This window comes from Centruroides sculpturatus, unplaced genomic scaffold, assembly GCF_000671375.1.
Source record: "Centruroides sculpturatus isolate CEXI.00-Female unplaced genomic scaffold, Cexi_2.0 scaffold149, whole genome shotgun sequence".
Classification (NCBI taxonomy): domain Eukaryota; kingdom Metazoa; phylum Arthropoda; class Arachnida; order Scorpiones; family Buthidae; genus Centruroides; species Centruroides sculpturatus.
The window spans coordinates 192423-206421 of NW_019384406.1; the positions used below are offsets into that span (position 1 = coordinate 192423).

The window sequence follows — 13999 nt, forward strand, 5'->3', positions numbered from 1 at the left end:
TTTGATTTCAGTTTTAATTTAAATTAATTAATTAATCTTGATTTTATTTTTAATTTCAGTTTCTGTTTTGATGTAAAACCCAGAGTTTTGATTATTTTCATTATTTTTAGTTTTAATTGACTGGCTAACTAGTATTAATAAATTTTTATTTAATTTAAGCACATCACCTTTAAACACGGATTCATGGATGTCATTTATATCACGCGAATATCAATTAACGGGGTTTTTATTAATTAATTTGATGTAAATCGAATTGTGACGCGTACCGAAAACCGGAATTAGTATCATACTCGTATGCACATTGAAATCTAATTTGAATAACAATGTCATCGATGGTTCGTGTTGTAACATCTAATGACGCCAGGCGAATCTCGGCGCTACTACTGAATCTGTAGTCCTGTCGTTTATTGGTCGGGCCGTCGACTTTCTTTAACATAGGAAGAATAGGAAGTTGACCATCGGTGGCCGGATCTGTCGAGTAGCTTATTCGGAAACCGTGTTATCGTACGGCAACTGGAGCAAATATGGCGTTCAAAATTTTGTAAAATTTATTCAAAGACCAGGACCATTTTCAAAGAGAAAGCAAAAGGAAAATGGAAGAAACTAGAAAATAATTAAATCTTACAAGGAAAAGACAATTCTGAACAAAACGCTTCAAGTGAAACAAATCTAAATCTAGAAATTAAACTGGAAAGGAAATGGAAAAACTTTAAAAAAGACATTAAGGAAGCTGTAGAAGGAACTTTACAAACCAAAGAAAATAACAACAACAAACCTTGAATGAAGGAGAATATCCTAAAACTTATAGAAGAAAGAAAACCAAACCAAACCAAAAAGATCTTACCCAGAGCCGGCCCTACCATAGGGCGAAAAGAGCAGCCGCTTCAGGCGCTAAGTCCTAGGGGGCGCCTCAGTGGTAAAGAAAATTAAAGGGTATAAATTTGGGGACAACCAAGGGCAGTGGCGTAGTGAGGGGGTGCATCAAGCACCGGGCGCCACTCGCAGAGGGGCGCCCAAATGGTCTCCAAGACAAACTATATGTGTTCTGGCCGAGCGCCAGTTATGTTCGCTACGCTACTGACCAAGGGGGCGCCATAATAGGATCTCGCTCCATCCTAAAACTTGCCTCGGGCCGGCACTGATCTTACCCATCTAATGGAAACCGTTAAAGAAAAAAGTAGAGAATTTATACTTAAATTCAACATAAAAGGAATCAAAACAATCATAAGTAGAAGAAAAACACTAGCCTAGACATAGAACTTGATCATGAGAGAATTGAACAGGTCCAAAGTTATGTCTATCAAGAAAATTTGTACTAAATCCACTCAACAAAGATTACTAGCCTTTGAGATGTAGATTTACTGCCGAATTTTAAAGATCTCCTGGAAAGGGAGAAAAACAAATAGAGAAGTCTTGGAAATATTAGGACATGATAGAGAATTAATGACCATCATAAAGAAAAGTTGCTTTTTTAGGTCACCAATTACGTCACAAAATCCCCCAGAAAGAAGTTCTGGAGGGAAAGAAAGACCAAGAATAACCTGGTTCCATAACATGAGAGAATGGACTTTACTGGACTTTGATGATTGCGCCAGAGAAGCACAACATAGGGAATGGTGGCATGTGATGGCAGTCAACCTCCAGAGAGTCGATGACACATAGGATGGATGGAGATACAATATATGAAAACAATTTTTAAATATAAAGAAAATTTTTTAAGATTATAATTTAATTCAATTTGGATGCAATTTTTCACAGAGTTTGCTATTTTCTCCTTATTGATTACCATATTTCGTTATTTCTATTAGATAAGCTGAATACAAATAACTGTTACGTCAATGCCACTTGTTTTCAATATCGTTTTACTACTATAAGAGGATCGTTAACTGCCATCGCTCCATATTATGCCGTTAGATGTGACCTAATTATTAATATTCATCGAACTTGCACATAACTTCTACTGATAAATATTCAAACATAGAGTTATATGTTAAAAATATTGGAAGAAAAAAATGTACATTTAAAAACAATAATTAGTACTTTTATTATTAATATTTATTAATTAATATTCTAATAATAATTATTAATTTTAAATTAAGATATAAATTGCACTTCCTGCCTGTAAATTCGATAAATTATTTGTATTTTTATTTAATAATAATATTTTAGAATAAAATGTAGTGTAGAAGAAAATAACGTTTAAATAGATAAGCCTGTAAACAAAATAAAAAAATAAAAAATAAAAGAATTTCTATATGATTTCCCGTATAATATTTCGAGGCCAAACAAACAAAAATATTACTTCCGGAGTGCGAAGATGGCGCTGTAGTAGTTGTTATGGTAACCATTCGAAACTTGGATAAGGTCTAAGAGAAGGAAGTTTTGAATCTTTAATTAAATAAATAATTCATATAATTTTTATTTTATGTGTTACTTAACATTAAGGAACGAAATTTAGCGATGATTATTACTTTAAGCGAGCTTAAAAATAAAATATTAACGTTTTAAGGTGAGTCCTTTAGGTCATGTCTTACATATTTTGTTCAGATTCTATTTCTTATAATACTTGATGTGAACTGTAGTTTGAGTAATAAATAAATCTAGATTTATGACGAATTTCCTAATTAAATATCATTGATGTGAATAAAGAAATGTTTATAAACATAAAAATGCATATTTATGAATTTGAAAATTAAAAAATTGGTATCACTTTATACAAGTATCTAAATACAAACTGTAAACTCAGCTAATTATTAAATAATTTTGGTATTATATAACAAAATTGAAAGATAGTTTCACAAGCCTATACAATACAAACTTATACAATGTTGAAATTGTTACATTATAACACTATATATATACTTATAGAAATTATCCCGATCATAATTTTATGACATATAATTATATGTAAATTAAATCTTAATAATTTATTATAATTAATTCTATTATATTTATTGTTGTTAATTTAAATATATTTGAATACTTCAAGTTTCAAATTATTGTTTGATAGTGATAAAAGCATTCATATTATGAATGCAAAAGACTAAAATGTGATAAAAGCATTCATAATTTGAAATTATGAATGCTTTTATCACATTTTAGTCTTTTGCATCAAATGTACAGTACATATGGAGCATCTGTTAATATCTTAGCATTTATTTTATCTTCAGTTTAAGTTTGCTGTTTCTTCAAGAATAAATTAATTTTTCAAATCTCAAGCTTTATAAATGATTTGTTTTATATTAATAATTATTGGGTTGTTTGGAAAGTAATTTCGTTTTTTTACCACTAGAGGAATTAGTTGTATTTTTACCAGCCAATTTCATTTTAAACCATAATTTCATTATATATTTTGACAGCTGACATTTCAAGACTTATTTGTAAAAAATTTTGTTTCATTCTGTGCAATTGGTTTTTTTTGGTGTCCCGTCAAATATGGAAAATCGAAAGCAGCATTTTTGGCATATTTTGTTTTTGTATTACCAAAAGATCAAAATGCTGTCCAAGCAATAAAAAAATTGTGTGACTTGTATAGAGATGTGTTGACAATTGTCAAGATAAGTGCCAAAACTGGTTCACAAAATTTTGTTCTGACAATTTCAATATTGAAGATGCACCGCATTCTGGAATGCCAGTTGAAGTTGATGAAAGCAAAATAAAGGTATTGATTGAAGCAAATTGTGAAATAACAACCTGTGAAAACACTAAGAGATTAAATTTGTCGAATTGAACCGTTTATGATCACTTGAAACGACTTGGTTTTATTTCAAAGCTTGATATATGGGTTCCGCATGTTCTTAAAGAAAGAGATGCTCTCTTTGATGAGATTTTAAGGGAATTTTTTTTTTTTTGAGCTTCTACCAGACAATTCCACAATTGATTCAAAAGTGTACTGCTATCAAATGGACAAATTGAATGATACCATCAAAAGAAAAGGCCAGAATTGATCAACAAAAAAGATGTAGTGTTTCACTATGATAATGCCAAATTTCACACAAGTTTGGTAACTTGTTAGAAACTGTTACAGCTTAGATGGGATGTGCTACCATACCCACAATATTTGCCAGATCTGGTACCCTCAGATTATTACTTGTTCCAATCTTTACAAAATTTTTTAAATGGTAAAACATTTACTTCAAATGAGGATGTCAAAAATCACTTGGATCAATTTTCTGTAAGCAAAGATCAAAACTTTTATGAACATGAAATCATGCTACTACCAGAAAGATGGCAACAGGTGTTTGACCAAAATGGTCAATATATAGTTCAATAAATATTTATATATTATAAGAATATTGCTTTTTTCTTCACAAAAAACCAAAATTACTTTTCAAACAACCTAATAATTAATTCTTGTTTATAAATTTTTTTAAGATTTAATTTGTAGGATGATTCAAAATTGAGAACTTTGAAATTATTATGTATATCTGCAACATGTTTTTATTTATAGAACTATTTAGAATCAAATTGAAACTAGATTAATGCTAGATATATAAAGTTTTATAAAAATATTGTAAGAAGGTTTAAACTTAACTTTATTAAAAAATAAAAAAAGGTATCTGAACTGAATTTTGCAGTTTCATCTAATGGTGTTTCTTATGACAGATAACAAAGTTCAAAGTAAATATAGACAAACATTTAAAACAGTTAATTATATTTGTGTTTGAATAAGTTTCTTTATATAACAAAAGATTTTGCATTTATATGATTTTAATTATTATAATATAAATATATTATTATTTCATTTTCCATTTAATTTAACCTAAAATTTAAAAAAAAATCTTTTAGTTGTCTTTCAGGAAAGTGGCATTTTTTGCATTTCAGTTGGATAAGATAGCATATACAATAATAATTTGCATTATATTTGCTAAAATCTTTTATGATTCAAATGATACATTGGATGTACTGTATATACTTTATCTGTAAATAGTTTCTTTAAGCAAATTTATTTTTGTTTTTTTTTAGTTTTATATAAGAATTTGTTACATTAAGTGAAAACTTATGACTTTCTTTTTGAAATATAATACTAAGATTTTTATCTTGGAAAAATTTTATAATTTTATAAAAATATGTTATGCTAAAGTCATCATTTTTACTGCATTCTTTATCTGCTATAAAATCAATATTTCTGTCACTTTTATGGAAATACAGAAACAATTAAAAGTTATTTAACATATGTAGATATGTGAAGGAAAACATGTCTATATATAGAAGAAATCTCCAGTTTAAAGTTGTAGTAGGAAAATGACAGACTGTCTTGATAAATAGAAATGCTATAAAAAGAAATCACATCAGAATATAAAGATTATTGCAAAATGGATCATCTAGGAGTTTATAAAATTTAAATAACATCCAACCAACAGCCAAATTAATTGGGCAGAAGTTATTTCTGCCCAATTAATTTGGCTGTTAGTTGGATGATTATTAATACATTGAGTTTTTGGAATGTTTATATAATTTAAATAACTATTTTCAGCAGATTCAAAGCACTATTACATAGTGTAAGAAAAACACTTTTAAAATTAGATTGAAAACACACAAAACAATATAATATTGCCAAATAAATTGCAGCTTCTTTGTTGTTCAGTAATATTTCCTTATTTAATGTTAAGTGGAAAAAAACTAACCTTTATAGTTATTAATGGTTCTATAATCAACTATCACATTTTTATAAATACTAAATAAACAGTACTTTAATATCCTAAAACTGTTTTTCCAAGAACTGTTTCATGAAAAATTTTGATCTATAAAAACTTTTAAAAAAATAGCAATTTCTGTCTGAGAAAATCCAAAATATATGATTGAATAAATATAGAAAAACTCAAGCCTATACAATACAAACTTATACAATGTTGAAATTGTTACATTATAACACTATATATATACTTATAGAAATTATCCCGATCATAATTTTATGACATATAATTATATGTAAATTAAATCTTAATAATTTATTATAATTAATTCTATTATATTTATTGTTGTTAATTTAAATATATTTGAATACTTCAAGTTTCAAATTATTGTTTGATAGTGATAAAAGCATTCATATTATGAATGCAAAAGACTAAAATGTGATAAAAGCATTCATAATTTGAAATTATGAATGCTTTTATCACATTTTAGTCTTTTGCATCAAATGTACAGTACATATGGAGCATCTGTTAATATCTTAGCATTTATTTTATCTTCAGTTTAAGTTTGCTGTTTCTTCAAGAATAAATTAATTTTTCAAATCTCAAGCTTTATAAATGATTTGTTTTATATTAATAATTATTGGGTTGTTTGGAAAGTAATTTCGTTTTTTTACCACTAGAGGAATTAGTTGTATTTTTACCAGCCAATTTCATTTTAAACCATAATTTCATTATATATTTTGACAGCTGACATTTCAAGACTTATTTGTAAAAAATTTTGTTTCATTCTGTGCAATTGGTTTTTTTTGGTGTCCCGTCAAATATGGAAAATCGAAAGCAGCATTTTTGGCATATTTTGTTTTTGTATTACCAAAAAATCAAAATGCTGTCCAAGCAATAAAAAAATTGTGTGACTTGTATAGAGATGTGTTGACAATTGTCAAGATAAGTGCCAAAACTGGTTCACAAAATTTTGTTCTGACAATTTCAATATTGAAGATGCACCGCATTCTGGAATGCCAGTTGAAGTTGATGAAAGCAAAATAAAGGTATTGATTGAAGCAAATTGTGAAATAACAACCTGTGAAAACACTAAGAGATTAAATTTGTCGAATTGAACCGTTTATGATCACTTGAAACGACTTGGTTTTATTTCAAAGCTTGATATATGGGTTCCGCATGTTCTTAAAGAAAGAGATGCTCTCTTTGATGAGATTTTAAGGGAATTTTTTTTTTTTTGAGCTTCTACCAGACAATTCCACAATTGATTCAAAAGTGTACTGCTATCAAATGGACAAATTGAATGATACCATCAAAAGAAAAGGCCAGAATTGATCAACAAAAAAGATGTAGTGTTTCACTATGATAATGCCAAATTTCACACAAGTTTGGTAACTTGTTAGAAACTGTTACAGCTTAGATGGGATGTGCTACCATACCCACAATATTTGCCAGATCTGGTACCCTCAGATTATTACTTGTTCCAATCTTTACAAAATTTTTTAAATGGTAAAACATTTACTTCAAATGAGGATGTCAAAAATCACTTGGATCAATTTTCTGTAAGCAAAGATCAAAACTTTTATGAACATGAAATCATGCTACTACCAGAAAGATGGCAACAGGTGTTTGACCAAAATGGTCAATATATAGTTCAATAAATATTTATATATTATAAGAATATTGCTTTTTTCTTCACAAAAAACCAAAATTACTTTTCAAACAACCTAATAATTAATTCTTGTTTATAAATTTTTTTAAGATTTAATTTGTAGGATGATTCAAAATTGAGAACTTTGAAATTATTATGTATATCTGCAACATGTTTTTATTTATAGAACTATTTAGAATCAAATTGAAACTAGATTAATGCTAGATATATAAAGTTTTATAAAAATATTGTAAGAAGGTTTAAACTTAACTTTATTAAAAAATAAAAAAAGGTATCTGAACTGAATTTTGCAGTTTCATCTAATGGTGTTTCTTATGACAGATAACAAAGTTCAAAGTAAATATAGACAAACATTTAAAACAGTTAATTATATTTNAATAGTCAACAATGATCTCCTGTACGAGAGGGTGATTGCTTCCTATGAAGGGAAATCAAACAGAAATGCTCCTTTATTTAATAATAATTTGTAGCTATTGTTCTTTGTTATAAAAAGTGAATGGCCTGAAGCAAGAGTATTCTGGATACACTGTTATATCTGTTGAACAACTGCTGTCAGCTAGTGTGCATATCTCTGATTGAAGAAAAGAAAATGGCATTCATACTGATTTTGTCTACAGTTGAAGAGCAGAGGAGAGTGATTTGTTTTCTGTGGGTAAGAAATCATCAAACATTCATGCTGAAATTGTGAAGATTGTTAGGGCATCTCTAATGTCCATATGTGATGCAAAATATTTACACAAAGTTGCCAATCTGTGATAGATGAGCCACATTCTGGATGCCCATTAAGCTCTACTATGCCAGAAAAAGTCACTGTAGTGGAGGAGCATTACAAGAAAAAAAACCGCCTTATTCATTTGAAGATTGTGTCCAAGCAATTTGACATTTCCTTTGATACAGCATATGACATTGTGCATGGAAAGCTTGCTTACAGAAAAGTTAGCACTTGCTGGATGTTCAGACACTGACAGAAATGCAAACTCTTGTCAGGATGATATATTTGAATAATTTGAAACAATATCATCAAGAAAGGAACCAATTCATATGAAAGCATCATCACTGGGAATGAGACATGGATGATGTCAAAGTAGCTGTTTGAAACTGGCTTTATTTAAAAGAAGCAACATTTTGCCAATCCAAAATGTTTAACTCACAGGCCTCAGAGTTACTCACTTTTCTCATTTGTGCTCACTTTTTTGAAGTATTCTCTCTTTTTTCACCTTTCAGGTAATATTCTCACTTTTTTGGTCATTTCCACTTGCTCAATTAAGATGTAGGACCAATCAAAAATAATTTTAAAGCCAAACGATCTGCCAAATTATTGGACTATCGGACTAGAATTTTTTGGAAGAAAATACTTGGCCTTAATGGGACTCAAAATTACAACTATGCTTAGTGTTCTTAGGTTATATGAATCAAAAATTCCTTTCACATATATAAAAAGTCTTTCAGGCACTTAAAAAGTCCCTCTCATTACAAATTTGGAAGCCAATATTGAGTAAAGTTATGTACTCATGCCATATTGTCATTATTATCCAAAATCTAGTTCTTTGGAGTTGCAATTCTATCTACAGGGATTAAAAATAAGTATTTTAAGCATCCCTATGTTTTTGGTTGTTTTCTAAAAAAATCCCTTTGCAGGGGAAAACACACTATGCTGAGGGATTAATCTCTCAAGTTGATAACACTGCTGCCGCTTCTAAATTTAAAATATATTATAATTATTAAAATTAATAAGAATTCTATCACGTATCTCCAACAGCANGGATTTTTTTTTTTTTTGAGCTTCTACCAGACAATTCCACAATTGATTCAAAAGTGTACTGCTATCAAATGGACAAATTGAATGATACCATCAAAAGAAAAGGCCAGAATTGATCAACAAAAAAGATGTAGTGTTTCACTATGATAATGCCAAATTTCACACAAGTTTGGTAACTTGTTAGAAACTGTTACAGCTTAGATGGGATGTGCTACCATACCCACAATATTTGCCAGATCTGGTACCCTCAGATTATTACTTGTTCCAATCTTTACAAAATTTTTTAAATGGTAAAACATTTACTTCAAATGAGGATGTCAAAAATCACTTGGATCAATTTTCTGTAAGCAAAGATCAAAACTTTTATGAACATGAAATCATGCTACTACCAGAAAGATGGCAACAGGTGTTTGACCAAAATGGTCAATATATAGTTCAATAAATATTTATATATTATAAGAGAATTGTTTTTCCTCCCCTACAAAAAAAAAACGAAATTACTTTCCAAACAATCCAATATAATTTAACAATTTTCTTTGTTTACAGCAACTTACCTCTTGATCACAATCTAAATTTTGAAGTTCATTCCAATCAAACAGTAGAGAATCTGTTAGTTTTCCAAAAGGATTAAAATCTACTAGTTGAACTAAATTCTAAGAAAAAAAGAAAAAAGTCAGAAACTCAGAAAAAATGAAAATTTAAATTATAGTGTTAAAAATTAATATTATGAAATTTATTTGATTATGAAAAACTAGTAGTCTGGACCAACCCCTAGTGGGCGTTCTAGTCATTCTGTGGTATAAATAATAAATTCATATCAATAGGGAATGTTTTCCACCTTCCTGTGAGGGAATTCCCCTTTCTGCTCCCATGGAGAGGGAAATTTATTCCCCCATGGGAGAGGGGAATTTATTCCCCTCCATGGGGAAGGGTAANTTACTTGATGGCCAATTAGAAGTAGGCTGAAAGCGTTTGAATAGTAAATTAATAATAAGCTCAGCAAGTGTTTGGTGTGTGATTATATTTGTAAGTAAACAGCTGAGGAAGTGGGAATAGGTTCTCTATAATTGTTTCAAAGTTATTGAAACACCCCTAATCTCCCAACCTCAATTCCATTGAGAATTTATAGAATGAATTTGGTTCTAGAATTCAGAGAATGCCAATTACCTCAAAGGAAGAATTGAAAAGGAGGCTGACAGAAGAATGGGCCTGCATTGAGCCTACATACACCAAGAAAATGATTGCAAATATGCAAAATTGTTTGAGGGCAGTAATAAAAAATAAAGAGTATACAACTAAATATTAAGACCCATTCATGCTACAAGGAGATTATAACATTTTCAACATTGTGCAGTGACCGAATATTAAAGTAGCTATAGATTTTGGCATAGAAAAGTTAGACAGCATTTGTTTTGTGTAATTTTGAAATTAATACATTTATATAATTTTGTACAGAAAATAAAGATACTTTTTTATGTACCAAATAGATTTATTTTTATCCCAAATATAATGGGAAACACATTAAAAATATCAACTTTATTACGTGGCCAAATATTAAACTGAGTCTATGTAAGTGATATCAGATAATATCAAGTGATATCGATCATAACATATCACTTGACATTAGTTGATGTCAAAGGTTTAAAAATCAAAAACAGAAAATATTTTAACAGATGAGAACAAGTTATATCACTTGATAACGTCAAATGTTATCGTATCATATATCACATTATATATCATGTTCTTACACTGACAGTTGATATAGAAACAATAAACGATTGCCTGATTGGTCTAGAATTTGGCTAATTAAATGATTAATGTAAAATAATTTGTCACTAGAGGGAGGCATTGGTTATTTCTATATACAGGTATACCTCGCCTTATGTCGGTAATTGGTTCCAGGAGAGGCGACTTAAGTCGAAAAACGACGTAAGTCGAATTTACTTGTCACTAGGCTAAACTACAAAATAACCATTCCAAGTTTTGTATTTTACTTATAAATGTATTTTTAATAATATATGGTTAATAAGAATCTATTTTAAGCTTACAAACAAACAAATTTTAGTCTTTAAGATAGTACAAAAGAGATATAGCCATATAACTCGAACACTTTTTATACAGTCTTACGTTCAATGTTAGGAGTTGATAAATAGAAATAAGAATAAATCTGCTTCGCTTAGGAAAGAAAAGGGAATAACTTAATCACGCAGTTGAATTAATTAATTTATGACAGTTTATTGAAGCACCAATTTACAATAGTCAACAATGATCTCCTGTACGAGAGGGTTATTGCTGCCAGAGTCTTGTTTGGTGAAGATTAATTTATTGGTATATTAATTTATTTATATTAATTTATTGAACAATTATTGGCACTGAGAACGAGATCAGCTTGGAATAACTTTAATCACAATAAATGTTTTNAAAGTGCATATTTGGCAAACACAAAGTGCATTGGGTTGACTACATACCCAAAAGGGTATGTAGTCAACCCAACAGGGTAAACTTCTGACATCAGGTGATTGCCTCACTACACAGTTTGTCACACCCAGGGGTGAGAGCCATGTGTCGTCTCGTTAAGAAGTTTTTTGTGTGACCTGACATTGAGTGCAACTGCAAGAAGTTTGTACGATACTGTATTATGTGCCAGAAAAACAAAATCACTCAACACACTATATCATGGACTGGATCATTCGCTCCACCAAATCAGTGATTTGACCATGTCCATATTGTTGGACTGCTTCCACCATCCAACAATTTTACATATTGCCTCACAACAATTGATCGTTTCTCAACTTACTTTTTCCTCTGGTGACTCATGAGGTCAGACTTATACTGATCGAGATCCAACCGTCTTGACCAGACAAAGACTATAGTGCCTGACCACCATAGCCTACATTGGTGAACCGAATCTTTGAAACTTTTGAACATTTAATTCCTATTGAAATTCAGAAATTTTGCCCACAATATTAGCAACATTTGACCAGGTATGTGATGAAGATGAGTGCGAATCCACTGTCAACCATGTGGCAGTCAAACCTCCACCATTTTGGACTGAAAACTTGACTCTATGTTTCTTCTATCTAGAGAGTTAGTTTATATTTGCTAAGGTACTTCATGACAAAACTAAATATAGCCACGTGCTCGCAAGTTTATCAGAGAGCATGGCTACCGAAGTCCAGGACATATTAGCTGCACCTCCAAACACCAACAAGTACAAAGTGATAAAAACGGGCATTGATCGACCACATGTCCCAGTTTGAAGCTCAATGTCTCCAAAAGCTCCTAAATACCGAAGAGCACGGCAACTGCACGGCAACTGCATGTCATCACAGTTACTTTGATGCTTGAGAATGCTCGCGGGTCATACAGTTATGGAGGACTTACTCAAAAGTATTTGGTTATCTTATCTTTTCGCAGTTATGCAGAAGATACTAACTATATCCGAGGGCAACCTCAAATTTCTTGTTAAGATTGCTGACCGTCTTAGTGAACTACATTCTCCAACACCGAACATCACTGTCATGTCTATGGCCCACCACAAACAACCCCAAGATCACTGCGCTCGAAGTGCAAATCACAGAGCTCTCAGCACAAATCTCCGAGATGTCACAACGATATGGCCATTCCCCAACTTGCCACTGTCACCCAAGCCATGGCAAACTCAGTCGACGCTCTCCCCCTACCACCTTTTCTAACAAAATCTGCTGGTACCATACGAAATTTGGCAGAAACGCCCAACGATGCCAACCATCTTGTTCACTGGGAAACAAAAATGGGAGTCAGGGACGCCAACTGATTCCAAAAATCCAAGCCATTGCTTATTCATCACTAACTGTACAGTACATCCAAAGTGGCATTCCTGATCAACACTGGCGCCGAAGTCTCCATTTACCCAGCTTCATGTCTTCCAAGGCACTCCAAATATAATGGGAAACACATTAAAAATATCAACTTTATTACGTGGCCAAATATTAAACTGAGTCTATGTAAGTGATATCAGATAATATCAAGTGATATNATATATAAAATGGTAAATATTTAACACAGGAATAATATAACTATGTAAAATAGTTAACACAAAATAAAATACTTTAAGGAACTAAAAATAATGCTAAAACTGCCCATGTTGGTCAAACACTTCTCTCTGCTTGCTTTTGCTTTTAAATTAAAATTTCTCAATTGAACATTTGTTAATTTGATTTTGACTTTGGCACCACAGTATTCAATGACAGTGTTCAAGTATGTCATTAGCATATTAACACTTACAAAACATGAAAAAAAATCTTAGCTTAAAAATGAAATTCAATAGAATATATTTTAAAAAATGAAGACTAAATACAAATAAAAATTTAATGTCTTCTCACATCCTTTGCAACCACAAGAACACAGTTAACACAACAAAGAAGAGCCTCAAAAGAAAGATTGACTGCCCATGTTAATTGTGTTCCTGTGGTTGTAAAAAATGTGAGAAGTGACATCAAAGTTTCATTTGTATTTGTTGTAATTTTATAAAAATATGTAGATTGATATTTTTCCTGTAGTTCAAATAACTGCATATCATTTGCACAAAAAAGATGCTAAACTAATCAAGGAATCTACTTTTGTTAAAGTTAAAATGTTTTTTGACTATTTGTGCCAGTTTCAGATCTCTTACAGCAAGTTACTCCAAATCAAACATCAAAACATATCAGTGTTCCAAATCATTAGTGCCGTAAATGATATTTATTTAGTTAAAATGAATAAAATATGTAAGAATTTTTATAGTATTCCATTACAAATAGGAATATATGTAAGAAAGGAATAACAAATATTTCAGAAGACAAAAAACTAAAAAAATAATTGTATATATTTATACAATTTATATATATACATATATATATTTTATAATTAAATCAACGATGCCTAAGGCTTTCTGAGATTTCCCGCATTACA

At 30.3% G+C, this 13999-nt stretch overlaps 1 protein-coding gene across 2 annotated transcripts in view; it reads left to right on the plus strand.

Annotated features, from left to right (window-relative positions):
- The window catches only part of LOC111618859 (recombining binding protein suppressor of hairless-like), a 131025-nt gene that overhangs the window by 12508 nt on the left and 104518 nt on the right, over positions 1 to 13999 (plus strand). The window contains exon 1 of one of the 2 annotated variants that reach the window (XM_023360465.1): positions 2305 to 2509. The exons of the other annotated variant lie outside the window; for it this stretch is intronic. The gene's annotated coding sequence lies outside the window, so the exon portion shown is untranslated. Of the gene's footprint in view, positions 1 to 2304; positions 2510 to 13999 lie in introns of those variants that run through there. 2 annotated transcript variants of the gene reach the window in all.